General features: G+C 50.7%; 1 long non-coding RNA gene across 2 annotated transcripts in view; it reads left to right on the top strand.

The window, feature by feature from the left end:
* Nucleotides 1–26,142, top strand: part of LOC106506983 (uncharacterized) — a 63,191-nt gene extending 37,049 nt beyond the window's left edge. The window contains exons 6-9 of one of the 2 annotated variants that reach the window (XR_002340616.2): nucleotides 2,632–3,002; nucleotides 7,890–8,102; nucleotides 19,575–19,615; nucleotides 23,789–26,142. This is a non-coding gene — a long non-coding RNA (uncharacterized LOC106506983). The remainder of the gene's footprint in view (nucleotides 1–2,631; nucleotides 3,003–7,889; nucleotides 8,103–19,574; nucleotides 19,616–23,788) is intronic. The other variant, XR_014834766.1, reaches the window with a different exon arrangement.
* The last annotated feature ends 771 nt before the right edge of the window (nucleotides 26,143–26,913 follow it).

Raw genomic sequence — 26,913 nt, 5'->3', positions numbered from 1 at the left:
ACTCTCCAGGGGGGCAGGTGGAAGGTGATTTTTAGGAAAGACCATGTTTGTTGTGTTCTGCAGTGTGTATGGATTTGGAGGCAGGAGAATGTGGCATTAAGCATGGAATCTCTGGTGTCGTGGAAATCTGGTACCAAGTCACAATTTTCCTATTCATTTCTTGAATGACTTGGACCACTTCGCTATCTCCTTTGAGCTTCTGCTTTATTATTGGTCAAACGATGACAATAATACCTATTTTTAAGATTGTGATCCTGATGAACTGAGGTATTAAATAAGAAGCACCTAGCTTCAATAGGCCAAAAAGTCTTAATTTTAAAAGCACTTTATTTTTGGAGTTCCCGTCGTGGCTTGGCAGCCACATTGCTGTGGCTGTGGTGTAGGCTGGCGGCTACAGCTCTGATTAGACCCCTAGCCTGGGAACCTCCGTATGCCACAGGCGCGGCCCTAGAAAAGACAAAAATAAGTAAATAAATAAAATAAAATAAATAAAAATTAAAAACACTTATTTTTTTAATTTTTTGGCCACACCTTTGGCAAGTGGAAGTTCCCGGGCCAGGGATCAAAGCTGTGCCACAGCTGTAAACCAGAGCCACAGCAGCAACAGCAACAGATCCTTACCCTGCTGAGCCATGAGGAAAGTCCCTAAAAAATCTTCATTTTTATAATCATTTTTATAACCATATCCAACAAGGCTCTGCCAAAAGCTACATGCCCTAGGAAGTCTTTCCCTGCCTCCTCCTCGCCCCACTCCAAAGAGCAAGTGATCTTGCCCGTTCTTCTACCCTCAGTACACCAGGTGGAGCGCCCAGTATCTCAGCAGCTTTCTAATCATTGCCTGCTTCCCCAGAACACCAGTGCAGGGCCAGGCACAGTGGGGGCCTCAATAAGCTCATTCATCAAACATCCATGGAGCACCTCCCGATGTGTGCAGGATGCAGGGGCTGTGCAGGGAGAGAAGACGTTACCCTGGGCTCTTGGTGGACTCTTGCTCTAGGGTGGGAATGAGAATTGACATTGTCCATCATAATATATTGACAGAGGAAAATTAGAGGAACACATTCCCTCAATCATTAACAAAGATTTATTGCCAGGCACTATTCTTAGAGGCTTATCTATGATCATTATCCCGCTCGTAACTCAGACCAGAAGGATAAGGAGAAGCTTCCAAGAGGAGGAAGTGCCTTAAAGACAAGTAGGCTTGGGTTTGGTGTTCCAACAATGGCACTGCTGGGGAACAGTGCTGGGGGGATGTGTTTGTACCCTTGGTTCCCACAGTCTTGCTAAGGACTTTGAGACTAGCACCCCCATAGACCAGCCTGGAAGGTAGAGGTCCCTTTCTGCCCCCCTACCCCCCGCTTCCTTATGCCCCTGTGTCCTAGGAAGTGGGAGTAATATATACAGGGGCCAGAGGTGAGGAACACCGGGTGCTTTTACAGAAATGTGAGTCATTCAAATCATCTGGAGCAGGGAAGCCAGAGGTGGGGAAGTGGGGGAAGGTTGAGGAGAGGAGTCGGGAGGGAGCAGGCTGGAGAGGTAAACAGGGGCCAGGCCCTGCTTTGGGGCTATGGAGTGTGGACTTTATCTTGTAGGTCAAAGAGAGTTCCCAGAAGGTTTTGAAGTGATGTAATCGGATGCATGTTTCAGAAAGTTCATTGGGCGTGTGAAGAAGATGAGCTCAGTATGGGTCCTATTGAATTCGAGGGGTCTGTCTGCGGGATGCTCAAGCTGGGATGGGGCTGAAGCTCAGGGGAGAGGGCTGGGCTAGAGGCCTGGGGTGGGGATTATCAGCACACAGATAGGAGCTGGAGCTGAGAGGAGATGAGCTCATGTGGGGAGATTGGGCGGCGTGGAAAAATAGGAGGAAGAACTGAGCTCTGGGCTTTCCAGCAGCCAAGGATTTGGAGAGAGAGAGGAGCCAGTAAAAGAAACAGAAGAATAGCCCAAGAGCTAGGAGGGGAACCAGGGGTGGTTGGCAAATACTTGTTAAATGAACTTAACAAGTATAGGTGTGATCAAGATCATCGTGCATAAGGAGAGAAGTTGCTACCCATGGCTGGTAAGGAGTTAAAGGAAAATAATCACGTAGAATATTTACAGATGAAACACTAGTCATAATCTAGACTCTTGGGCTGTCCCCCCAGAAATCCTGATTCCATCAGAGTGGGGCCCTGATATCTTCATTTTCAACTAGGATCAAGAGATTCAGGGGCAGGTGTCTATGGCATTGACTTTGAGAATTGCTGCATCAGGAGGAGGTAGAGAAAGGCAGAGGTAGGGAAGATGCCCTGGTGGCCTGTACCCCCAGAGAGAAAGGCAGGGTGACCAGCAACATCCCAGCCAGCATGCTTGCCCTTTCCATCCCCCACCCCAGGACCTTTCTCTTAGAACCCAGGTGCAGGCCCGGAGCCCAGCCAGGAGTAAACTGAGACTCAGCGTGGAAAATATGGAACCAAGATATCCGGGTAGGGGGTGGGCGGGAAGGGAAATAATGCAAACCATGCAGATCTGCCAGCGAAAGAGCAAGGGAAGGGGGGGCAGGGCCTTGTGAACAGCAAATAAAATAGGAGCTTGCATTGTGATGGTAGCCTAATAAAGCTTCTCTCTCTCTCTCTCTCTCTCTCTCTCAAGGCCTGCATGGGGCGGGGCTGCTGCAGCACAGAGCACAGGCAGAGGATCTCCCATCTCAGCCTTAAGCCTTGCTGGGACAGCAGCTCCACGGTCCTCGTCCTCATCGAGACATCCTATGAAGGAGGGATACTCCAGAAGTCACCAAGCATTGCCACTGAGCTGAGCCAGGGCTATGAGACAGCCATACTCCAGTGTTCTATGATACAGGCACCCTGGCTTCCAGTCCCAGCTCTACTGCTGATGGGCTGTGTGATCTTGGATAAGCCACTTAACCTCTCTGGGCCTCTGCTGCCAAATCAGCAAGATGGAGGTGGGAGGGGCTAGATGATATGCGCCCTCCAAATTCCACTATGTAGGAGCTTCACAGACTGGTGAATTTTCAACTGCTATGTTTTGTTTCTTTGTTTGTTTGTTTGTTTTGTCTTTTTGCCATTTTCTTGGGCCGCTCCTGTGGCATATGGAGATTCCCAGCTAGGGGTCGAATCAGAGCTATAGCTGCCAGCCTACTCCAGAGCCACAGCAACGCGGGATCTGAGCCACGTCTGTGACCTACACCACAGCTCTCGGCAACGCCGGATCCTTAACCCACTGAGCAAGGCCAGGGATCGAACGGGCAACCTCATGGTTCCTAGTCGGATTTGTTAACCACTGAGCCAGATGGGAACTCCTCAACTGCTTTGTTCTAACCCTTAAGGGTGGAAAGGGAGTCAGCCGGCCTAGGGCTTACTGGGTGCCTACTTTGTGCTTGGGACTGTGCTGAAAGTTGTATGTTCAGTCTCTTGTTTCAGCTTCACAGCAGCCCTGTGAGGAAGGAATTACACCCATCTTATAGACGAGGACATTGAAGTTTTGGAGAATTGATCGTTGAATTTGAAGGTTGGGGGAAGAAGAGGCATGATCTCAGCTCCTGGACATGCTCCCCCAGGGCAATGCATCCTGGGGACTCCTGTATCCAATATTTCCGGTCCCAGAGTTTAGCACCCTCCTAGTAGCTTTTGTCTGACTAATCAGCCCATTGCGCTGAGAAGCAGCCCTTCCCCTCTAAGCCCAAAGGTCCACACTTCCCAGGAGAGCTGGACATGTGGCCTGCCACATAGTGGAAGGGAGCACATGTGGCTTGATAAGGGTCGGCCAGGCCTTTGAAATGTCTTTTTGACATGCCCAGGGGTGGCAGCAGCTTTGGGGGGCCATCAGTGTGAGATCTCGGCACAGGGGTCCTTTCCATCAGCCTCCCTTTCACCTTGATCCATCCCAGAAGTCTCTCTTGCAGGGATCCTCCGAACCAACCTAATGATTGCCAGGTGGGAGTGGGGAACCCAGGGCAGAGGCTGCCAAGACCCCACCTCACCCCTGCTCTAATTGGCTTCCAAGCAAGCTGGGATGGCTGCCCTCTCTAAGCTGGGCCTGGCTTCTCTCAAACCAGGGCACTTGTCTGGCCATCCAGGCCCAGCCAGGCCTTCCATTCCCATGACAAAACTTTCCATGTGGGCTTTCTGCTTCTGAGAAGAAGGAGACCCATTGGCCCGGCTCTGGGGTCCTTCCTGGGACATACGCCCTGGCCCGAGATTCCAGCACCTTGACTGTCCCAGTCAGGAGCCCACTACTCAAAGCTACACCTGCCAGCCTGGGTGGGTGTAGGGATGGGATGTGGAGCTGTCCAAAGCCAAGCCTTTCTCCTCCCTTCTTTCTGGGGTCCCTGTTCTCGTGGCCCTTCCTCCCTCCTCTCTGCTTGTACAAGTCTGAAAGTTCTTCTGAGACCCAAATGAAGGCCCAATCCCTCCCACAATCTCATAGTTGACCCTGCACAAGCCACTGGCCCCCACTGAGGTCTCAATATCCTTTCTAGCTGGGACAAACCATGACACTCCAGGTCTATTCTTCTTGAATGACTCTGTGAGTGGGACTTCTGTCAGCAACCAGAATCTAAGTAAATTCCCTGTCACCTGCAAAAATCAAGCCCCAGTTTCTTAGCTTGCTCTTCAAATCCTTTATCCATTTGATCCAGCTTCTTCCAGAATGTCTTATAGTTGCTTTGGATTCCTCAGTCTCCCTGGAACACGCTAAGATTTTCCCTATAGCAGTGCTTCTCCTTGGGTAATTGCCCTGCTTACGACGCCCCTTGACTCACTGCTGCCTCTCCAGCAATTTGCAACCTCCCAGGTCCAGCCCAAGTGGGAAAATGAGGGGCCCCTTCCTTGGTCCACAGGGCTATTGTCAGTTCAGGAGTACCTCTGTTCCTCCAGTGGAATATTAGAATGAATATCTCCTGGATGCAAGGGGAAATGCTCGTTGAATTGTAAACGTAGGAAACACCTATGATTGACTTCCTTCACATAGGGCCTCCCCCCTTCCATCTAGACAGTGTCCCTAAGTGTTCATTTCTACATCATCTACTATTTAGCAGAAAAGTCCAGGTTATAGAAATGGCTAACAAGCTGAGTTAGAGGATGCCGGCAATGCCACTCACTGTGTACGTGACCTTGGGCAAGTCACTTTCTTTCACAGCCTAGTGTCTTATCTGGCAGGTAGTGCAGCAAAATGGTTAAACTTACAGACTTTAGAGCTAGGATATCTAAGGGCAAACTACACCTTTGCAGTGTAGTAGTTCTATGATCTTAGGCAAGTGACTTTACCTCTTTGATTTTCAGTTTTCCCATCTTTAAAAATGCGGGAAATCACGGTACCTGTTAGTGTCATGAGAACTGAGTTAATCAGTATAAGACACTCAGAGCTATAGTCAGTCCTTGATAAGTGCTAGCTGCTGTTATGATGAATCATATTATCACCTGACAAATGGGGTTCAGGATGCCTGGCAGGTGAGGTGGGAGTGGGGATTAAGGGAATGAGAGGGCAGAAAAATCACTTTGGATGTTGTGGGCTGGGGACTGCACTGCACAGGTGGGAGTCGTCCTGTGATAATAGGCAAGTGAGATTTCTCTGCAACGGAGCCACCTAGCAGGCAAGGCATGAGTGTGTGTAGCTGGACCATCTGCATGTTCCCCGGGGCTTTCTGTCCCCTCATGGAAATAAACTCAGAGGAATTCCCAGGATGGGCAAATGAACAGAGCCTCAGCTGCCGGTCCAGCAGTCCAGGAGGCCTCATGGACTTGCCCAGCCATTCTCTCATCGGACCTCTACAATGGCCTTTGCCAGGAACAGAGAAGAAATGGGGAGCCTCATTTTTCTGGTGATAAAAGTGAGGCTCATAGGAAAGGGAAATGACTTACCTAATGTCACACAACTAAAAATGGTCAAGGACTTGAGCCTTGATCTTCTGAGTCCTGGCACCTCGGGCTGGAAGGAGAAATCCCAGCTCCCTCTGCCTCTGTTGAGATCCCCCACGTTCAGCAGATACACCTGTGCCAAGACCAGTTCGGGGCACAAGAGACCCAGAGATGAACCATATAGCCTCTGCCTTTGTCATCTAAGAGCTACACACCCCAGACCCCAGAAATGTTGGTCTAAGGAGCCAAGAGTTTCTAAGAGCTGCAATGGAGCCACATACAAAGCATGGCAAGAGCACAAAGGAGGGAGGGCTAATGGTGTTTGAGGGGCAGAAGGAGGCTGGGGTCTGAGGGAGGGAGGGTGGGGGCAGAGGAGAGAAAGCATTCCAAGGAGTGGGCTAAGCTCTTGAGCTGGCAGCAAGGTGTTTGGCCTGGAAGGGGGTGGCCCAGCTACAGATGGTGACTTAGCCCAAGTACTGGTCTGCCATTGATGAGCTGGCATGATGCCACCAGCCTCTTTCTTGGGCTTGTTCATCCCTGCATCAGTCTCAGCAATAAGTAGGACAGAGCTCTTAGCAGAGCTGTATCCTCACGGGGTTTCCACATGGAAGAGGTGAGGAAGAGTGGGCAGAAACCAGGCCAGGGTAGCTCACTAGAGCAGAGACAAGGTCTGAAGGACGTGAGGCTGAGTCATCTTAGCTTCTGGGGAGGTGGGGTCACGGTGGAGTCTCTGCTACCAGCCCCTGAGCTCCTCGGTGATTCCAGGGAGTGCAGATTTGACAAGGGTTGCTGGCATGTGTTGGGCACGGAGCCCAGGTGTAGGAGACCGTGCAGAGCAGGCAGGCATCCTGGGGTAGGGGGTCTGAGTCATCAAATGTCAGCCATCCAGAGCAAACCCACTCCTGATCTGGAGTTCTCAACTGCACGGAGGCCTATTCTATCCACTTGACATTCATTATCTCAATGCGTCCTCACGCTAACCCTGTGACTTATGCTGCTGGTGTTGCACAGAAGGCTCAGCAGGGAGCGACCTGCCTCAGGTCACGTAGAAGTAAGTGGTGGCCTGTGTTCCTCCCACTTGCTGCCTAAGCCGAGGCGGCCTCCCATGGTGAGTCCACCAGAAGCAGAGTGCTCTGCTGCTCTGGGTATCAGAGGGGAGGAAACTGACAGGCCCTCCAGGGACCCCTAGTTGATGCTGGTGCTTAATTGGGAGAGAGATGCCTCGTGTGGGCCCTTGCCCAGGGGCACCGAGGAGCCCAGTGGACAATGTCCTGGGTAACGGCTTGACAAGCCAAAAGACACCATTTACACATGGCTGTTTTCTTCTCGCTTTTCATCAGATAATGTTTATTTCTCTTCTTGATTATGAAAGGCACACAGGCATGCCTGTTTCTTGAAAGGGCCTTTGATAAGAGCCGAGGGCAGTACATGAAAGGGCTGCTCCGTGAGGGCCATTCTGCCAGCGCCTACATGCATGTGGCCCGGGTGGGTTTTTGTTTTGTTTTGTTTTGAGATGAGGGGAACAACCAGAGGAGTGGGCGCCTGCCATGGCCCATCGACTCCTTCCCCCAAATAGCAATTCTCACAGAGGCGCTTTTATTCCTCACGCAGGGCCCTTGCTCCTCTTCCGCTCAGGGGCAGGGCCCTCTCTAGACCTTCGAAGGCCCCAGGCACTCTCACTTTTAATGGCTTTACCCCACAGCATATCAAATATATGAAAATGCACCCACATCCCATATTAAATGTAATTTTTGCTATAAACTTTTTCAAAGGATTTTTATAATTCCGCTTTTGAAATGATTTGCCTGTGAGTAACTCGTTTCATTCCCAATTGGTTATGATTTCTTGGTAATCATCATGCATATTTGGGAATTCTTGCAAAGTGAAGAAATCTAACCAACAAATTGTTTTCAAATGTAATGAAATTTTTAGAAATACTAAATTTAACAATTAATGAGGTCGATGTTATGTTTTGTAGACACATAATAGAACATTTATTAATTCTAATTCTGCTGTTTTCTTTTCATATTTTAGAGCCCATAAATTTTCCTGGGGCTTGCACATTCGCACAGGCCCCTGGAAAGCTTGGAGGCCCTGGGTACTACACTGACAGTGCCACATGGAGAAAACGGTCCAGACACAGGACTTCTGGGGTCCCCAAAGAGCCACTGAAAAGAATGAGATCAAGAAGGCCCCAGGTGTCTTCAGGATGGGGCGAAGAGGACAACACAGTCTTACGTGTGCCAGGTCTGTTCTCACTCGTTGTCTCCTAGAATCTTCATGCCACTTTGAGAGCCAGCTGCTATTAGTACTTCTCTTTCACAGATGAGGATGCTCAAGCTCAGAAAGGAGAAGGCACTTGCTCAGGGTAGCACAGCCAATGAGGGGTGAACCAAGGAATTCATTCTTTATCCCTTTAGCCTCGGGGCCTTTTCAGCTGCCCCAGTGGGCTCTACCATAAAGCCAGTTTGAAGTGTTCAGGGAGGCCCATTGCATGCAGATGCATAAATATTAATTCTCACTCTTACTGTAACCAGAATTTTTCTCTCCCTGAAGGAATCTGCTATTAAATGGATAACAACATCCCCACTCCACCACTTACTAGCTGTGTAACTTTGAATAATTTTCCTAAGCTCTCTGTGCCTCATTTTGTTTACCTGCACAATGGGGGTAACAACACTTATCTCAAAGAGCTGTTGTGGGGAGTCAGGAGGTAGACAGGCCAAGCCCTTTGCAGAGTGCCAGATGTACCATAAATGCTCTGTGTTTATTATTATTATTATTCTCTAAGCATCCAAACCCAAGCCATACACTGTGTGAACATTTAAAGAGGAGTCCCTGGGATACTGGGGAACAAAGAGGGTGGTGGGTGGGGAGCCTGAGATTTCAGCTGGAGCTGGGACTTGCACTTGAAAAGGAGAATGTGATCTCTTAGGCTTGGAGGGGCCATAGACACCAACTGCCACCTGCCAGGCCTCTGGGACCCTGCAAGTAAGAGGGGCTCTTTCACACCCAAAGCTGGCTGAGCTATTTTTAGTGACGACAGCAGCTGGCCCCAAGGCCCTCTTAGTTAGCCTGGAGGAGGAAGGTGAAAAGAAGAGGCGGGGAGGGCCAGAGGGACTATGAAGGATTATGTCTGTGGCTGGCTGGGCCCTGTCTGGCCAACTGGTCTTTTCCTCTGGGGCCCATTTTAGTCCTTGAGAGCCCATAGCACACTGGCCAGGCCAATGTGTGAAGGTTTGAACTCAGGGAAATCTGTGGCCAGAGCCAGGGGAGCCAGAGAGGTTCACATCCCTCCTGGCCCAGCTCCTCCTCTTGCAGGCACTGCACAAATCTCTTTCCTTTGCCTGCTTCCAGCTGCCCTGAACCAATCGTTCTGGATGAACCTGAATACTCAGGGCCAGATTAGAAGGACCTCAAGATGTCTCTTTAGGCTACAGTGTCCCTGAGAAAGACAGGGTTGCGGGTCCCAGTGAGGCAGCTAGTCAGTAGCTGACCTGGGACTTGAACTTAAAGGGCTACTGTCTCCTCATCCAGTGCCTTTGCCACTATGTTACCCCTTGGGCTCAATTTGGCAGGCTGTGTGGCCTTGGGCAAGTCCTAAGCCCTCCGGGCCGTGTGTGTGTGTGTGTGTGTGTGTGTGTGTGTGTGTGTGTGTCGGTGTGGCCCTGGGATGAGTGAGGGGTCTAGCCTGAAGGCAGGTGCCTGCAGGGCAAGTATTGGGGACACCTCACTTTGGCTTCCCCAGGGTCCAATGCCGGGTGGTCAAGTGCATCGTGCACAGACCTCGCAGGCACTCATGTGCGCACGCACACATGCTTTTCCGACATTATCTAGGCTAGGGATCACCATGCTGCATGTGCAACCAGTTTGCCTATCCTCTTCGGATCTAGAGACGGTTAAAGCGATTCTAATTACAGCCTGCATTCCTGCTCTGTCTGAAGGCTTTCCCTTTTTCAAAAGGTCTAGTTTTTTTTTTTTTTTTCCTCAGCACTTGGCTTCCTTGCTCCCCCCGCCCCCCGCCTGACTCCCCCAGCACACACCTCATTCTCACGCCCCTTCGTCTCCTCCCCCTTTTCTGGGTTGGATTGTTCAACTTCAGCTTGATTTTCTGCTGTCTGTGGCTTGGCAAGACTTAAGAAAACCCAGTCTCCTCTGGGGGGTGTGTGTGTGTGTACATGTGCGCATGTGTGAGTATGTCAGGATGGTTTGGGGAAATATGGGTGCGGTGTGTTGGGCCTGTGTTCGTGGTATGTGTATGTGGGTGCCTGTAAAAGTGCCCATCCCATGTTTGCACATACGGAATATTTTGTGTACATGCTCATGCTGTGGGTGGGTGGAGGGTTAAGGCCTCTGTGTACGTGCAAGTGTGTACCTGCAGGTAAGTGGTCATGTGTGCCAGGTTGGATGTGTGCTTACATGCTTTGCTTGTTTTGGGTACCACCTTTTCTCCCTCCACAGAGACGCTGCCCCCTGCAGGTTATATGGGAGGCCTACCAAAGTCACAAATCCTAGATCACCCTTGGCTTCCCCATCTCCAGCCCAGCAGTAGGAAGTTGGCAACTCAGGCTCCCCAACATCTTCTGATTTGAACTGATGACCACGCTTTCTCTAAGAAATTCTCATCAATTCCATCAGGAATCACATCCCTGTCTACCTGAATCACTACAGAATCCTAGGCCTCCTTGACCTTCCATCATCTTCCCAACTCTAATGCCTTTATTGTTCTAGACATTGCTTAATTTGGGCCATATCTTGCATTCCTTATGAGCTGCCCAAAGTCTTACACTCTGCCTTCCGGTACCCGTGGTCCATAGTCAGCCACTGTTCCCCTCCCTACACTTTCAATCTCTTAAGATCATTTCCTTCATTCCTATGCCCTGAGGACAACTCTACTGCAACTCCCTCAAGTGGGGTCTCTATGTTTCTCCCATGCCCCACACACTTCTTGGGAGGGAGGTAGGGACAACATCTTGCTTGTTTCCCATGACTGCCTCCAGACCATTTGCCTTCTTTACTCTTTCCAAAGCCATGGGTCCTCCTAAGACTGTCTCATCCCCTAGCTCTTTTTGAGGTTGTCATTTTTGCCCTTCTTTGTCAGTGCCCTCCATTCACTGAGATGACAGTAGGCTGCTCCATGCTTCCTTTCCACTTCCTAATCTTGGCAGCATTCTTGGAAAATTCTTCATCAACACAGATGACCCACGTGCCACCCTGGCTTCTCAATTCCTGGAGTTCATCACCTCCATCAATCTGGTCCTCCACCTCATCTCAGCCTCCAATTCCCAAGGCCATACCCTTGACCTTACTGTCCTTATTAACTGCAGCACTTTCAAAATCTTGATTTCAACCAACCTACCTTTGACCCCCATCTCTTATTCTCCCCTTTTCTTCTCTCTAGTACCCTGACTCCAACAATGCTGCCTCCTCATTTAGGCCTCCAACTCATTGGCCCTACTATTTCATCCTCACCCACAGGCTTCTCTGGCTTCTGCCCCATCTCTTCTGCTTCCTTCACCATAAAACCTCCCCAGAGGCTTTCTACATGTGAAATCTCTGCTTCCTCACAACCCATTCTCACCATCCCAGTGGACTTCCATCTCCACTGAAATTGCTCTTGTGACCCCAGCTTGTGCTCCAGTGACCCCCACCTTGCCAAACCCAGTGATCTGTCTCGCCTTTCTGGAATTCTCTCTCAAAAGCATCTGCTACAGTGGACCGTTCCCTCCTGGAGAAAATCTCTCTTGGTTGCTGGTTTTCCTCCCATGTCTTTATTTGCTCTTCTCTGATTCTTTGCCGGCTCCTTCTCTAACTGTTGTAGCACAGATGATTGCATTAATGCCAGGGATTTGGAATGAGTCTTAGAGCTCTCTTTTCCTCTACCTGTACTTTCTTAGCAGATGGTCTCATTGAGCCCTATGGGTTTAAATACCATTTAAATGCCAACACCTCCCCCGAATTTGCATCTCCATCTCTGATCTCTTCCCTAAACTCCAGGCTTATGCATCTAACAGCTTGGTTCGGTGGATAAATCAAGGATTCTTTTGCGGCTGTGGTATATTTCAGATGCCCGCTTGGACATCCAAGTGGAGTATGGAGGAACCATCCATCTGAGGTCATCAGAAAGAGCCTGACACCTCCACTGAAGCCCAGACTGCCTTATTTAATTACTGAGTTGAGATCCACTTCTCTCTGTGGCAACCAGCCTAGCCTAGGCCACCACCATATCTCATCTGCTCTAGTGCACCTGGACTTCCCGCTTCTACCTGTGCCCCTCAAAGACCCATCCTCCTTGTAGCAGCCAGAGGAATCATTCTTTTCATTTTTTCCCCATGCCTGTAGCATATGGAAGTTCCTAGGCCAGGGATCGAGCCCACACCACAGCAGTGACAAGGCCATATCCTTAACATCTAGGTCACCAGGGAAGTCCAGAGCAATCTTTTTTTTTTCCCCTGGCCACTGCCTTGGCACTTGGAAGTTCCAGGCCAGGGATCAAATCCGTGCTGCAACTGCAGCAACGATGGATCCCTAATCCACTGCACCCACTGCATTGGGCTGGGATCGAACTGGCGCCGCCACAGAGACAGCTGGACCATTAACCCACTGTGCTTCAGCAGGACCTCCCAGAGCAATCATTCCTAAACCCAAATTTGGTCATATTCTTAAACACATTTAAAACCTTCTACTGGCTTCTCACCACTCTTAGAATAAAACTCAACTCTTTACCATGACGTAGAAGGCCTTATATGATTTGATCCCTTTCTAGCTCTTCAGCTTCAGCTGAGAGCCCTTTTCTCTCCCCTGTTCATTCTCACCTCACTGCCCTTATGGTTTCTATTCTCTCTCCCTCAAGTCCTTCCTGCAGTGCCTTACAGGGCTCCTTCTTGTCAATCAGCCTCAGTCCAAGCATTACCTCCTCATCAGGGCTCTCCCTGACCACTCAAACTAAAATAGCCTCCCTAACATCACAATGACATCAGCCTGCCTTAATTTCCCCACATTTCCTGCCCCACTCTGGGGCAGGGTATGCTGTATGCTGGACTTGACCGTGAGCCTCTTTTTCTCTCGCTGGACTCTAAGGTCCCTGAAAGCAGGGACTCTGGGTTGTTCACTGTTCTGCATTTAGTGCCCTGAAGTGGTGCCTGGCGCATACTTGGTGCCCTACACCTGCTCACCAGAGGAATGAATATGCACATACCTGCTTCATTCAATTGAGTTTTCGGGAGGGCCTCTTGTGTGGGTAAGAGAACCGCTTGGTTTCAACAGGCGCACATATGAATGGTACGCGGGGCCGTCTGGGGCCATCCATGAGCCAGGAGGAGGGGTAGCTCCATGTGGCACAGCACCGGGAAGCCAGTGCTGGGCGGGCGTGACAGGGAGCCAGCTGAAGGGAGCCTGCTTCTCATCCATTGATTGCATTAAAGCCAGGGATTTGGAATGAGGCAGATTGGGTAATGGGTGCTAATTCAGTCCAGGTTTCCCACAAATGCATTGCTGAGAAGCGGAGTGGGGAAGGATGAAACAGACAGATTGGGAGAGAGGCAGGCAGCCCCCAGAGCCAGAGCAAAGGTGAGTTCCAGGTGGCCTGGGTGAGAGCAGCTTTGACTGAGGGCAATAGAGCACTCCCCCTGCCATGTAGAGTCTCTGTGCTTATGTCACTCTTGTCTGGGCCCTGCTTCTGTTGGACAGGGGGGTTCTCTTCCTGTAGATATCACTTCTCCTTCCCCAGGGACAATCTAGGCAGGGTATATGAGTAGGGGTGGGAGAAATATTGTGTCATCTTCTCATTGTGTGGCCTTTTGCTATTTATTTCCCTTGTCAGTGCCTCAGTTTCCCCATTTATGATAAGGCTAAGGTAACTGCTAGCCCAAAAGGGTGTTGTGAGTATTTAAACAAGACAGAACGTGTATAAGTGGCCACTAGTAGCGGATATGTAGTTGGTTCTGGGTTGCCTTGGGTGACTAGGGGCTTGAAGGTGGTCCTTCCTTCTTCTAGGTGCTCTGTCCTTGGGGCACATGTTTCTTTTTCACTCTGAGCTCTAGCTTTAGACTAATGTAACTTTAGGGAAATGGAGCTGAGATGGAGCCTCAGGTCAGAGTGTGTCACAAGTCGCACTTGTGTCAGCACGGACCTCCTCGTTTGAAGCCTGACCAGGCTCTGAAGCTTTGTGAATAGCTACTGCAAAGCAAATATGGATTCACTGATTCTCTCTCCATTACAAGGTATATTTGCTGTGCAGACACAGCTATGGAGAGGCGAGGGAAGAAGGTAGATGGAAGAGTCTAACTATCCAGGTTCCAGTCATGGCTCTACCATTTCCTGGCCCTGGAACCCTGGGTCAGTCACTTCTCCTTTCTGAGCCTTGGTTTCCTCAGCCTGTAGCATGGAGATACCAATGCCAAAAGGAGCTAGAAGGCGTGAAATACCTCGTCATAGTAGGTGCTCAGTGGATGGTCACTGTCCGCCATTTCTCCAGCTTCAGAGGGACTCGTGGAATCAGCAGCTAAGTTTGTGGTTGAACATGTAAGCCTTTTGGACTCCAGGAAGAAAGCCACAGAGACCTGGAGTTAACCAATTGGGAAAGCAAAGGGCAGAGTTTAATTCAGGAAACAAAAGGAGGTCAGGGCTGGGTGAGATGAAACTCTTAGGAAATCAGAGGCCTGAGGAGGAACCAGACTGGCCCAAGGTCATGGATTCTGGCTGCGCAAGACCAGAAGCCAGATTGCCTGCCTTCCCTGCTATGTCTGAAGGGTTGGCAGGCGCCATCATGCATCTCCACCAGCAGTCGAAGCCAGGGCCACGGAGGATGGAGGTGTGATCTAGGAGAGAACACCTGGTGCCTTTAGGGGCCTGAAGGAAGCAGCCTCTGTTTCTAGCAGACTGGGAGAAGGGATAGCAGCCCTTTGTGTCTCAGCTGTAACTTAGGACACTCTAAGCGAGCAAGCTCTCAGCTCCCTGTCTTAGCCCAGGCCCCAAATACCTCCTCCAGGTGCCCCCTGCTTGGCCTCAGAGGCCTGAGGAGGGGGAGATCATGGTGACAGCTGCCGGGCCATGGGCTGCTGGGCCATGGGCTGGCGGACGCCAGGGTGGGGTGGGAGTCGGTGGGGGGGGGTCAGCTTAGAAGAGGGCCAGCGGGCAGGAGCATGAAGAGGAAGTTCACAGTCTGCGGCAAATGGATTTCAAGGCCCTGTTAAGTGGAAAAGCCTCCAGGAACGTGGCAGAGAAAGGCCCCTGTCTTTGGAGAGGGGCTGTGGGGCTGGGTGGGGGTGCCTTGGCAGGGGGAAGCTGAGCCGTGTGCTTTGTGTGCGATGGGAGGAGGTGGGGGGAGGATGGGGGTTGCTGAGTGAGGCTGGGGCCTTGGGATTGACGTCTGGTTGGGGGTGAGCTCCAGTCACAGCTCCAGCTCTGGAATCCAGGGACTCAGTCTTGGTTCTCAGAGGCTGCAGGAGCTCAAGCTGACAAGAGATAGAACTGACTTGTGTCTCTCAGTCCCCAGGCCCATCTTGCTAGCCATCCCCCTAAACGGGCTTGTGTCATAGGCGGTACAGAGAGAGCTCAGATGCCATGCCCACCCTCGCAGAGCATAGGGTCTGAGAGACTGATCAGTCTCATGGACACAGCACTTTATTGTTTCCAAGACGCTTGCCTGTTTATGCCCATAGCAAAGCGTATGATGTAGTCTGGCAGGATGGAGAAACTGAGGCTCAGAGAAGGGAAACGATGACCCAAGCCACATGGTAACGGAGAGGAAAAGTCTTGGCCTCTTTCTGCTCTTGCCTTCCTGGGCAACCCACAAACTCCAAGCCCTCCCTGAGCCCTAGGTTTTCCATTCATGTAGGAGACCCCTGTCAGACGGACAGGCTATGTGGGAGTCCTCAGGCCCAGAAACATTCTTAGCCCGGCAGGGCAAGGTGTTCTTTTGGTCAAAGAGCAAAGCTGCCGTGTTCTTGGGCAGGACAGCCAGCTGTGTAATGACCTGTTTTTCTGATGCCCAGTTGAGCCCTGGAAGGAGTCGTGGTGGAGAGGGGCTATGGAGCCAGAGAGGCAGTGACCAGGGCCATGCATGCGGCTCAGCACAGGAGGAGGAGCCTCAGGCCCCTTTCCCAGCCAGGCCCCCTGCCCTTTGCCTGGCCTGGCCCCAGGCACAGGGCCCAGCCAGCTGTCCCAGGGCGGGCAGGCTAGCTGCATTAGCAAATGTGTTTGCGGTTATGGGCCACTCCCGAAAACAGAGAAGTGTTGCACGAGGGGGAGGCGGGGGGGGGGGGGGTGGTGTGGCGTATTGAAGACAGACCAGGCTCTGGTTCCCAGCTCTAGCCAGGGAAATCAGAACCAGGCTGGACTTCTGGCCCCGACCTCCCCCCGCAACCTCCCTCACTGTCCCCTCCCAGTCTCCCTGGCCTGGGGAGAGGGCTGGGAGTGGCCAGGCCTCAGCAGTGGATGAAGCCCAGGGAGGGTTAACCCCGTGCTGCTCGGGATGGGCTGCCTTTGGGTGTCAGTGTAGAGGTCTAGGTGAGCTGCGTGTATGCAGTGGGGGGGGGTATAATTCCTGCACCCACCCTCTCACTCTAAATAACTCTCCCTCCCCTGAGGGAGGCCCTGCCTCTGAGGTAGACAGAGCAGATGAAGGAGACAGCCCTCAGCCTGGATCTGCAGTATGCACGGCAGAACAGGAGAGAAGATCTTCCTGCTCCATCTTTCTTCCACCGACCACTCTCCATTCCCCCCAACCTCAGACTCAAAATGGTGTGGATGGGCAGGAAGAGTGGTGCTTTCCCTAAAGTCTACAGGGAGGCTGCTAGGACCCAACCTTGTGGACTTCATTCCAGAGCTAAGCCATTTTGTCACGGAAGGGGAGACAGGAGCTGGAGACGGGGTGAAGTAAGAGAAGGTAGGAAACTTGGAGGAAAGAGTAGGCAGAACAGGTGGGGACAGGGCAGGAACTGCTTGGGGTGAGGTATCCTGCAGCCCAGTGTATTTCAAGGTAATAGTTTTAGCGAAGATAGTGATGACAATAGTACTAGTAGATCCTTAGCATCCCACACTGACTGGGTACCCAAGAACGCAGATCAAGGGACTGAGGCTCACTCAGAGAGGTTCAGTTCTCATCTAAGGCCACATAGCCAGTAAAGAGCAAAGCAAAGCTAAGAACCCAGGCTCTGCAAACTGCTTGCTTCCTTGAAGGAGGGCAGGCTGAGGGTTAGATCTCAATAAGAGATCTGGCACTTACGTTGTATCTTTCAATCTAGGATGCCACTCCCTCTCTTGTCAGCTTGGCAAACTCCTAGGCCTCTTTCAAAAGCTAGCTTAAAAGTTCTGGCCCAGCAAGCCTTGCCTAGCTCCACATACGAGGCCTGCCCCATAGTGTGCCCCATCCTTGTCCCAGCCACGTTGCAGGAGAATTTTTTACTCCTCTAGATCATCAGCTCCTATAGGGCTGGAGCTGATCCTGAGAAGCCTGTCGGTCACTGTCAGCCTCCTCCTTTGTCCTATGACTAGAATTTTTTTTTTTTTCTTTTTAGGGCTGCACTAGAGGTATGTGGAGGTTCCCGGGCTAGTTGTCCAACCCGAGCTACAGCTGCTGGCCTACACCACAGCCACAGAAACGCAGGATCAGAGCCCTGTCTGATACCTACACCACAGCTCATGGCAACGCCAGATCCCCAACCCACTGAGCGAGGCCAGAGATTGAACACACAACCTCATGGTTCCTAGTCAGATTCATTTCTGCTGCTCCATAACCTGAATTCCATAGAATGGTTTTACTTATTTTTTGTCTGAAACATGGAGGATCTTAGTGTTATTGGTTATAAACACAGGCATTTGGCATCAGATAGACCAGGGTTCAAAATCTGCTTCTGCCACTGTCTAGACGGTAAGCTGCATGCGGGTGGTCACACCTGTTCACTGCTGCCGAGTTCACAAAAGCCTGGCATGGCACAGGCACTCTGGCAAGATTTTTTTCAGCTCTGTCAGCCTCAGTTTTTCTGTTTTGAAAATGGAGAGAATCCTCTTGGCTCACTTCATCGGCCTATTGTTGGGAAAATTCCAAGGCCCATCAGAGCAGGTACTCCAGAGTAAGTCCCTTTAACCCTGTCCTACCCCCTGAGGCACGGGTGGCCAAACAGAGGGGCTGCCCTCTCTGGAAAGAATCCAGGGGATGAGGTGGCAAGATGTTTCCAGCATCTTGACTATCCCTCTGAGCTTTGGGCCAGAAGGCCCCCTCACGTACCACTGGGGGCCCCTGGCTACTGTTTTATTTCTGGCAGCAGCTTAGGGATTGGGGCTCTGGTTTGTGGCCAAGGAGGGCCGTGGCACCCTGTTCCCAGCATACTGGGGAGCCAGGGCCGTGGGGACAGGGTTCAGCTGAGGAGACAAGCAGAATGGGGCTAGGGGAGAGCAGACTCTGACACTTGCCCTCCCCTCAAGTGAAAAGAGTGACTAATATGTGTCCAGCCCTTTGCAAAATGCTTTCTCACCTTGGGCCCTGTCAGATGCCCTATTTTACAGATGCAGTTGACTGAGGCTTTTGAGAGCTAGAGGGACAGCCGTACAGATACTGAGCCAGTAAATGACAGGGTTAGAATTTCTGCCCAGATGCATCGGTTTCCAGCCCTCATGTGCTCCCCTCTGCTGTCTACACAGGGCCAAAGGTAAAGGCGGCCAGACCCACTGGGCACCGGGGCTGACCCTCACCTGGGGATGCAAATGTGGCAACCCCAGCAGGCCATGTGGGGGGCCCCTCCGAAATCAGAGGATGAGAAGGGGATGATAAGTGGGAGAAGGTGCAGGAGCAGTAGATGGATTGCAGTGGGTTCAGAGGCAGGCAATGAAAATGATTACGGGAAGAGAGGGATTAATTTATAAAACAAGATTAGATGAGCAATACTGCCTTGCTGGCTAAGGGACAGCTAGAGGGTGGGAGCTGCGGAGGGGTGGTTGTGAAGGTTGGGGAGGTCAACTGACTCAGAGGGGCCCACCAGTCCTGGAGGCTGAGCTGCAGCCCCCACTGGGCTGGACTGATGCCTGCCAGGATGCCCGCCAGGGTCCCTGAGTACCCAGCAGCCTCTGCTCCCAGGAAGGCCCCAGAAACCCACTCTGGCTTTCTGCCCTGCTGCTGTGGAATGACACAGGGGACTCATCTGGATGGCCAGCAGGACCTTGTGAGGATACTTCATGACAATTTTGAGAGGAGGGGAAAGCTTCTTTCTGTTGTATAGATGAAAAATCAAAGGCCAGAAAGACTAGTGACCAAAGTCAGGACTCTGTCCCACCAGAGTCCAAGGTTATTTCACTGTCCCAGACCCTCCAGGGAAGGACTCCAGTCATCCTTTGGCTTCCAGTGTGGGCAAATTTCCTCTGTCTTCTACTGAAAGGTGAATTTACCCATTCGATTCCAGTGGGTGTTTCTCTTGGGTCCTAAGCACTGCACTTGTACAAAGTTCTTTCTTAGGTATGAGCACAGTCCTTCCTGCTGTGTTTCTGCCCCTGGTCAGTGAGATGGGTTGTGGAGGGGAGAAAAAGAGAGAGACATAGACAGAGTGGGGGGGAAGATGAGACAGAAAGAGAGAGAAGTAGGAGGAAGAGATTTATTGCCCATCTACCATATATCATAGATTCTCCTAGCTGTTTTCACCAATTTCAGGAGGCCAGAATTGATTTAAGTGTCACAAAACCTCAGGGCAATTTTATAATGTAGATTTTACTATCCCTGTCTCACAGAGAAGAAACCGAGTTTCAGGAGTTCCCTGGTGGCTCAGCAGGTAAGGATCCATACATTGTCGTTGCCGTAGCTCGGGTCACAGGTTCAATCCCTGGTCCTAGAACTTCCACATGCTTAGGCCGTGGCCAAAAAGAAAAAAAGAAAGTCAATTTCAGTGAGGGATAATGATTATCCCAAGCCCTGGCAAGTGAGTGATAAAGCTGTGATTTCAACCTTAGATGGGACTCCTAAGCCACCATCCCAAATGTCTGGATCTGGGAAGAGACAAGTGAGAGCTTCGGTGATTTGGTCAGCAGTTTGGGAGGGGACCCAGCCAGTGCTGAGAGGTGAAGAGCTGGTTAGGTGGCTTGGTGATGGCCAGTAGTACAACTGTCCAGGAATGTCTGTGGCAGTGTGAAGTGGACAGGGAGGGAAGGGGAAGGGCCACGTGGGGTTAGGGTCTGGGGCCTGGGTGCTGGGTACAGATGCTGCCAGGAGCCTGGCCACTCCTGGCAGAACCTGCCTTGCCTTTTCACCCCTCAAGACCCCAGGCCCGTCCCTTCCCGATTACCCCCCACCTCCTACACTGTGCCCCTACTCTAGACAGAGGGCCTGCCACTGCAAAACCCTGGGGCCATCTGCCCTTCAGAGCTTGTTGTTGGCGCCATATGGGGTCAACGGCACCCCAAGCTGTGACTTAGAGATGATGTCTTTGCAGGCCTGCCCGCCCCCTCCTCTTGAGCGGAGGTGGGTGAGGCTAGGAAGAGAGGAGAAGGTGGGGGAGGGGAGGAGGAGTGGTTTTCTTTTTTTTTCCCTCAGGCAGAAATGAGCTCATGTTTTGTCTAATCTAAATTCTGTCAAGCAAGCGAAAAGGAGAGAGACAGAGAGAGAGAGAGAGAGAGAGAGAGAGAGAGAGAGAGAGAGCTACAGAGTTAATAAAAAATCTGCCAAGCACATGTTCTTTCCAGCTCAGAGACAAACCAAAAGAAAAAAAAAATACTGGGAGAGCTGAAAGGACAGACCAGACGGGGAATGTGTTTTCAGCTCACACAACTTCCTCTTCACTTCAACCAGAGAAAATTCTACCTCGAGTCAAACTCCCTGCTCACCCAGCCGGCCAGTGCCCTGCTCTGTGCTTGCGGGAGTCGGGGAGGGCCTGGCCCCCAGGAGAGAGTCCATTGGTCCTCCCAGCCCTTTCGGCTTTTTAGTGATGAGGTGGAAGGGTCAGGGGCATAGAACACAGAGGCCAGTCCTTGCCAGTCCCAGGCCACACTGCTTAGCAGCCAGTGGCTAGGGGACACCTTCCCAGCCCCTGAGGAAAGCCCAGGCAGCCCTCTCAGATTGAGGGCCCCCTGGGAAGCAGGTGGTGATTGAAGAGGAACCAGGAGGTCAGAGCTGACAATGCACTGACTTTCATGGGGCCATCTTTGCTCCCTAAGCCAGCAAGGCTTGGGGAAAGTGACTTGTCCCTCGGCAGCCTTCCCACCCCCTTATCCCCTCCCTGCCCATGCTGCCTCCTGTCCCGCCTCCCATGGTTTTGAGAAAGGCTGGCAGTGCAGGACTGGAATGTGAATTCCTAGGGGGAGACAGGGAAGTGAAGGCAGTTGAATTGGCCATGCTGAGCAAGACGTTTAGCAAGCCGAGCAATAATAGAGCTTTCATAGAGATGGCCAACCTTGAGTTCTGAAGCTATTTTCCACCCGCAACCCTCCTTCCTCCCGCCCTGAGCCGCCCCAGCTGAGAATCCTCCTTTGTTGGGCTGAAGCCTGGGGAAAGAGGGGCTGGGCTTTGCGGAGAGGCCCCCAGGCCAGGCTGACTGGGCTCCCTGTTGTCTGGGCGGAGTGCATCTGGGCAGTGGAAGGGACCTAGGGCCAAGGCCAGGGCCAAGAGAACCAGCCATTCCTTCCCAGAAACCCCCAGGGCATGGGCTTTGCCTCTGCTCCTGGGCGCTGAGTGATGTTTGTGGGCTGGCATTTCCCAATGTTCCTCAGTGGGAGTGTTCTTGAGGGGACACATGGACAAATGGTCACTCTCTGTCAAGTACTCTGGCCAGAGAAGCCTGCCCCAGAGCCACCTTTCATGAGAGAGCAACAGGCAGATAGACACGGGAGAAAGCCAGGAAGGATCCCAGGCTCTGATTCTGAGGGGCTAGGGCTGAGGGTGCACAAAGACTGCATGAGGAGCAGGAGGTGGCCAGGGGTGGGGGGGACGAGGCTGGGCCGGGGCTTGGCCTGGCCGGGCAGGGTAATGAGATCCAGCTGGGCGGGAGCAGGAGGAGGAGGAGGAGGAGGAGGAGGAGGAGGTCTCCTTTATCTCTTGCTCCTTGTTCTCAGGGCCCACGTTTTTTAATTTGTGTTGGATAAACAATATGGGATTGTGTACCCAAAGAAGCTCTAATTATCCCCTGAGGTTGTGTTTCCTTAGAGGAAATGAACTGGGCATGGCATTCGCGCTGGATCGCAGAAACGCACGAGCCCAATAGCTTCCAGATTGCTGCTCAGGCGTGCCATGCTGGGAGCCCCCCTCCAAGTGGAGCTGCTCTCTCCATACCCCCATCTGGGTCTCGAGCCCAGCCTGCGCCCTGCCTGACCTGGCCCCAGGAGGGCAGATGTAGTGCTGCTTGCTCTGCAGCCTTCTTCCCGGCACATGAAGACATCCCCGACCCCCACCAGTCTCAGGTCTGTCTCTCTACTGGGGACAGTCAAAGACCTGGGACACAGGCCTCTGAGACAAGGGCTGGAGGTGGAGGTGACCTCTGCTGCTGCTACCCCCTGCCACAGTCCTCACTGAATTGTGTCATTAAGCTGATCTCATGGGGAGCCTAGGGTTCCTTTCCTATCCCCCCAAACCACTACCTTAGGGGACAGTTTCCTGTGGACTACCCCAGGGTTATAGGTGCAGGGGGAAATTCCACTAGGTGTCGGGGACTCTATTCTGGGGGGCCTAGCCTCCTCGAAACAGCCCCGCAAGCTTCTCCAGCATGCTGGATTGTAGGCGCCACTCCTATCACAGTCGGCCATCTCTCCATCTGCCACCTACAGAGACCAAACTCTTTACCTTCCCTTGAGGTACATGGGAGTGCTGAGGCCCAGGGAGGTGAAAGGTGTGGTCCCAAGCTGGTGGCAGGGCTGGGTTGAGGACCAGGACCTGAGATGACTCACTAGTTGAGTGGGACTTAGGTAGGAAAAGATGTGCCAGGAAGGGATTGCTAATGGAGCAGAAACCCACAGTTGGGTATAATCAAATCGCCCCCCCCCACCCCAAGTATATTCCTCTCTTTTCCCATGAAAGAATCCAGGGAATTCCCAGAGACTGGGTGGGCACACAGTCAAAAGCAGAGAACTGAGTTTTGCTGTATGAGTAGCCCCAGCCAGGCCCTGCCTTCAAGGAGCTGATCCACAGGTGGAAGGCAGAGAGCAAGTAGGGCCCCAGGAGGCTTCCCTGGGAGGACTTCAGGGACAAAGGGGCTGGACTGGGGCCCAGGTGGCAGCCCTTGCTCAGACTTCGGGGCCGGGCGAGGACAGTGCGGGTGGAGCAGGGGAGGTGGCTGGCGGCCCTGGAACTGGACTGCTCCCACTCCAGTGGAAGGTTCGCCCCCATGTCTCCCTTTTATCTTTTCATTACATACAAATTAGGAGTGCGATTAACTTTATTAAAAGCAAACAAAGCTGGTCAGAGAATGGGGCCTCCAGACAGAGCTGCGGGGGTTTGGGGAGGAGGAACCCGGGAGAGCAGGGGAGGTTGTGGTTGCAGCAGTTAAAAGGGCAGGAGGTGGGGGGCCGGGGGAGGGGACTTCCCCGCAGGATTCTCCATCTCCAGGGATCCCACTGCTTTTATGGCCGTCTACATCCTTCTGAAGTTATGCCAGCATGGCCCAGCCTCCAGACGGAATTCCAGACTTTAAGAGCTGGAAGGAACCGTAGAGACCATGGGGTCTACCACTGACCCTCAACCCCCAGTTACAGATGGGGAAATTGAGGCCCAAAGAGGCGAAGGGATTAACCCAAGACCCCACCACCTGTGAGTGGTTGGGGATGGTGTGATGAGATGACAGCTTTCTCTTTTTTAAAGATGTTTGGAGAAGGACATCCATTCTGCCTCACTTCCTCACAGTGTGTGGAAGCTCTGATCTAAATCCTTTTTGCAGCAGCTAAACCCTATTTTTTTAATCACCCCTTGGTAGAGCTACTGACACATATTATCCTTTTTTTTTTTTTTTGGTGTGGGGGCACAGCCTGCCCCTTGGCTTCCTCCTCTTCCTTGGCTTTTATCATTCTGAGACCTTGGGCTCTGACTGCTTTGGGGAGGCTTGACTGCAATCCTGGACAACACCTGTGACATCCCCAGGCATTTGTATGGCACTTCGAGTTCTTGGAAAGGATTTTATTAGGAGCTCATTGTTTCCTCCTGGAAACTAGGATTGCTAAGCAAGATAGAGCCCAATGGCTTCATTTGTTTATGAATTCATTCTTCCAGAAGATATTTATTGAGAGCCTATTTTGTGCCCAGCGATGGGAGAAGTGATGAGGATTCAATGACCAGGAGACACATGTGGTCCTTGATGTCATGGAGCTTACAGAGGAAAAACTGAGGTTCAAAGGGGACTGTAACACTCCATGGACACCACTAGAATGAGCAGCAAAGTAGAGATAAAAGAAGAGCAAGCATGCCACACAGGCACACATGCTTCCTTCTCGAGCCATTTTCCATAAATCTGGGGGCCATCAAAGAGCAGGGATGACAGGGCCCTGCTATCTTCCTTTCGATTCAGTTTCTACAAGGCTCGGCCATGTCCCAGGGTTGCAGACTCCATGGCCAGTGACCCCTGCCTTTCAGCACCTCCAGCAGTGTCATCAATATCCCTGGTTACTCACCACTCATCTTCAGACATCTAAAAATAAAGGTTTTTATTTCTTCCCTAAGATCCCTCTTGGCTCTAAGTATCAAGGGCTCTAATAGTGCAAAATTGGTTCCAGGAGGAATGTTTCAACTCCGCAAAGAAGCCCAGTTTTTAAGCACTTTGGAAGCACCTACCAGAAACCAACTATTTACTCCTTGTAGAAATGGGTCACATATGCTTAGCAACCTCCCTCAGCTGAAGAGGTAAGAAATGAATGGGGACTGAACCAGTCCTTCCCCACCACGAAATGAACTCTGCTATTAGGTTAAGCCATATAAAATTGCCATTTTTCTAGGTTAAAAGTAGTCAAGCATTGGCAATTTCATACAGGTTGGACCTGATTGTGCCTAACTGTTGGGAGCGAATTGGTAAAGTGGATTTTGCAAGGACCGCCCTGAGCAATAGCTCTTCATATTGAATCATTAGAGCAGGCATCCTAAGTCCTGCTACCGGGCAATCCTAGTCCTCATTGAATCATTACGAGAGATCCCCTGAGGCTTCCTGCTGAGCAGTTTCTCCTATTGGTGGTGCGGAAGTTCCTTGTGGCACTGAATAATGATGAGAGCTAACATCTTCTTGGCACTTCCCAGGGGCCAGACCTTGTTCTATGTACTTTGCAAGTGTTAACCCACATAATCCTTATAACTGTCCTATGGCAAGAGTACTATGATCACCCCAATTATATAAGGTGGGAAATAAATAGAGAGGGAAATTAGGCAACTGGCCCGAGACCTCACCACCAATCCATCGTTTAGCTAGTATTAGTGTCTGAATCCGGTCATCTGAACCACTAGGTTGACTCTGCTCCTGGGTCTGATGAGTCAGAGGCTTGTTTCTCCCTGGGCCAAGGGCTAAGAACAGATTGAGGTCTGCTTTCACTTACCCCTACATCCAACAAGAGGAAGTGAGTATATTTCCCAGGGACTGGGAATGGCCAGCCAATGAACAGATGGGATGAAGACTGAGAGACTATATCAGGCTGGGCAAGACATAAGTCCCCAGAACTGATCTGTGATCCATGAAAAGAAAGGGATTCCTTATAAAGATCAAAGAAGAAATCAATAAAATAGAGACTCAAAAAACAATAGAGAAAATTAATAAAACCAAGAGCTGGTTCTTTGAAAAGGTGAACAAAATTGACAAACCCCTGGCCAGACTCACTAAAAAGAGGAGAGAAAGAACCCAAATCACCAAAATTATAAATGAAAAAGGAGAAATCACAACGGATACAGCAGAAATACAAAAAACCATAAGAGAATACTATGAACAACTATATGGCAACAAGTTTGACAATCTGGAAGAAATGGACAATTTTCTAGAATCTTACAGCCTGCCAAAACTGAATCAAGCAGAAACAGACCAACTGAAGAGACCGATCACTAGAAATGAAATTGAAGAGGTCATAAAATCACTCCCTACAAATAAAAGTCCAGGACCAGATGGCTTCACAGGTGAATTCTATCAAACATATAAAGAGGAATTGGTGCCCATCCTTAAACTCTTTCAAAAGGTTGAAGAAGAAGGAATACTCCCAAAGACATTCTATGATGCCACCATCACCCTCATTCCAAAACCAGACAGAGATACCACCAAAAAAGAAAACTATCGGCCAATATCATTGATGAATATAGATGCAAAAATTCTCAACAAAATCTTAGCCAACCGAATCCAACAACATATCAAAAAAATTATACACCATGACCAGGTTGGGTTCATCCTAGGTTCACAAGGATGGTTCAACATACGCAAATCAATCAGCATCATACACCACATTAACAAAAAAAAAAAGGTCAAAAATCATATGATCATCTCAATAGACGCAGAAAAAGCATTTGACAAAGTTCAACATCCATTCATGATCAAGACCCTGGCCAAAGTGGGTATAGAGGGAACATTCCTGAACATAATCAAAGCCATTTATGATAAACCCACAGCAAATATAATCCTCAATGGGGAAAAACTGAAAGCCTTCTCACTCAAATGTGGAACAAGACAGGGATGCCCACTCTCACCACTGCTCTTCAACATCGTTTTGGAAGTCTTAGCCACAGCAATTAGACAAACAAAAGAAATCAAAGGCATCCATATAGGAAGAGAAGAGATCAAAGTGTCACTGTATGCAGATGACATGATACTATACCTAGAAAACCCTAAGGACTCAACCCCAAAACTCCTTGAACTGATTAATAAATTCAGCAAAGTGGCAGGATATAAGATTAACATTCAGAAGTCAGTTGCATTTCTGTATACCAGCAATGAAACATTAGAAAAGGAATACAAAATACGATACCTTTTAAAATTGTACCACACAAAATCAAATACCTCGGAATACACCTGACCAAAGAGGTAAAGGACCTATATGCCGAGAACTATAAAACCTTAATCAAAGAAATCAAAGAAGATGTAAAGAAATGGAAAGATATTCCATGTTCCTGGATTGGGAAAATCAATATTGTAAA

Source organism: Sus scrofa, chromosome X (genome assembly GCF_054392235.1).
Source record: "Sus scrofa isolate SSC_HxYL_T2T_F1_AM1 chromosome X, Sscrofa_HxYL_maternal_Yorkshire_Landrace_v2.0, whole genome shotgun sequence".
Taxonomy (NCBI): domain Eukaryota; kingdom Metazoa; phylum Chordata; class Mammalia; order Artiodactyla; family Suidae; genus Sus; species Sus scrofa.
Note: the sequence above shows the minus strand (reverse complement) of the source record. Positions and strands in the feature narration are given on the sequence as shown.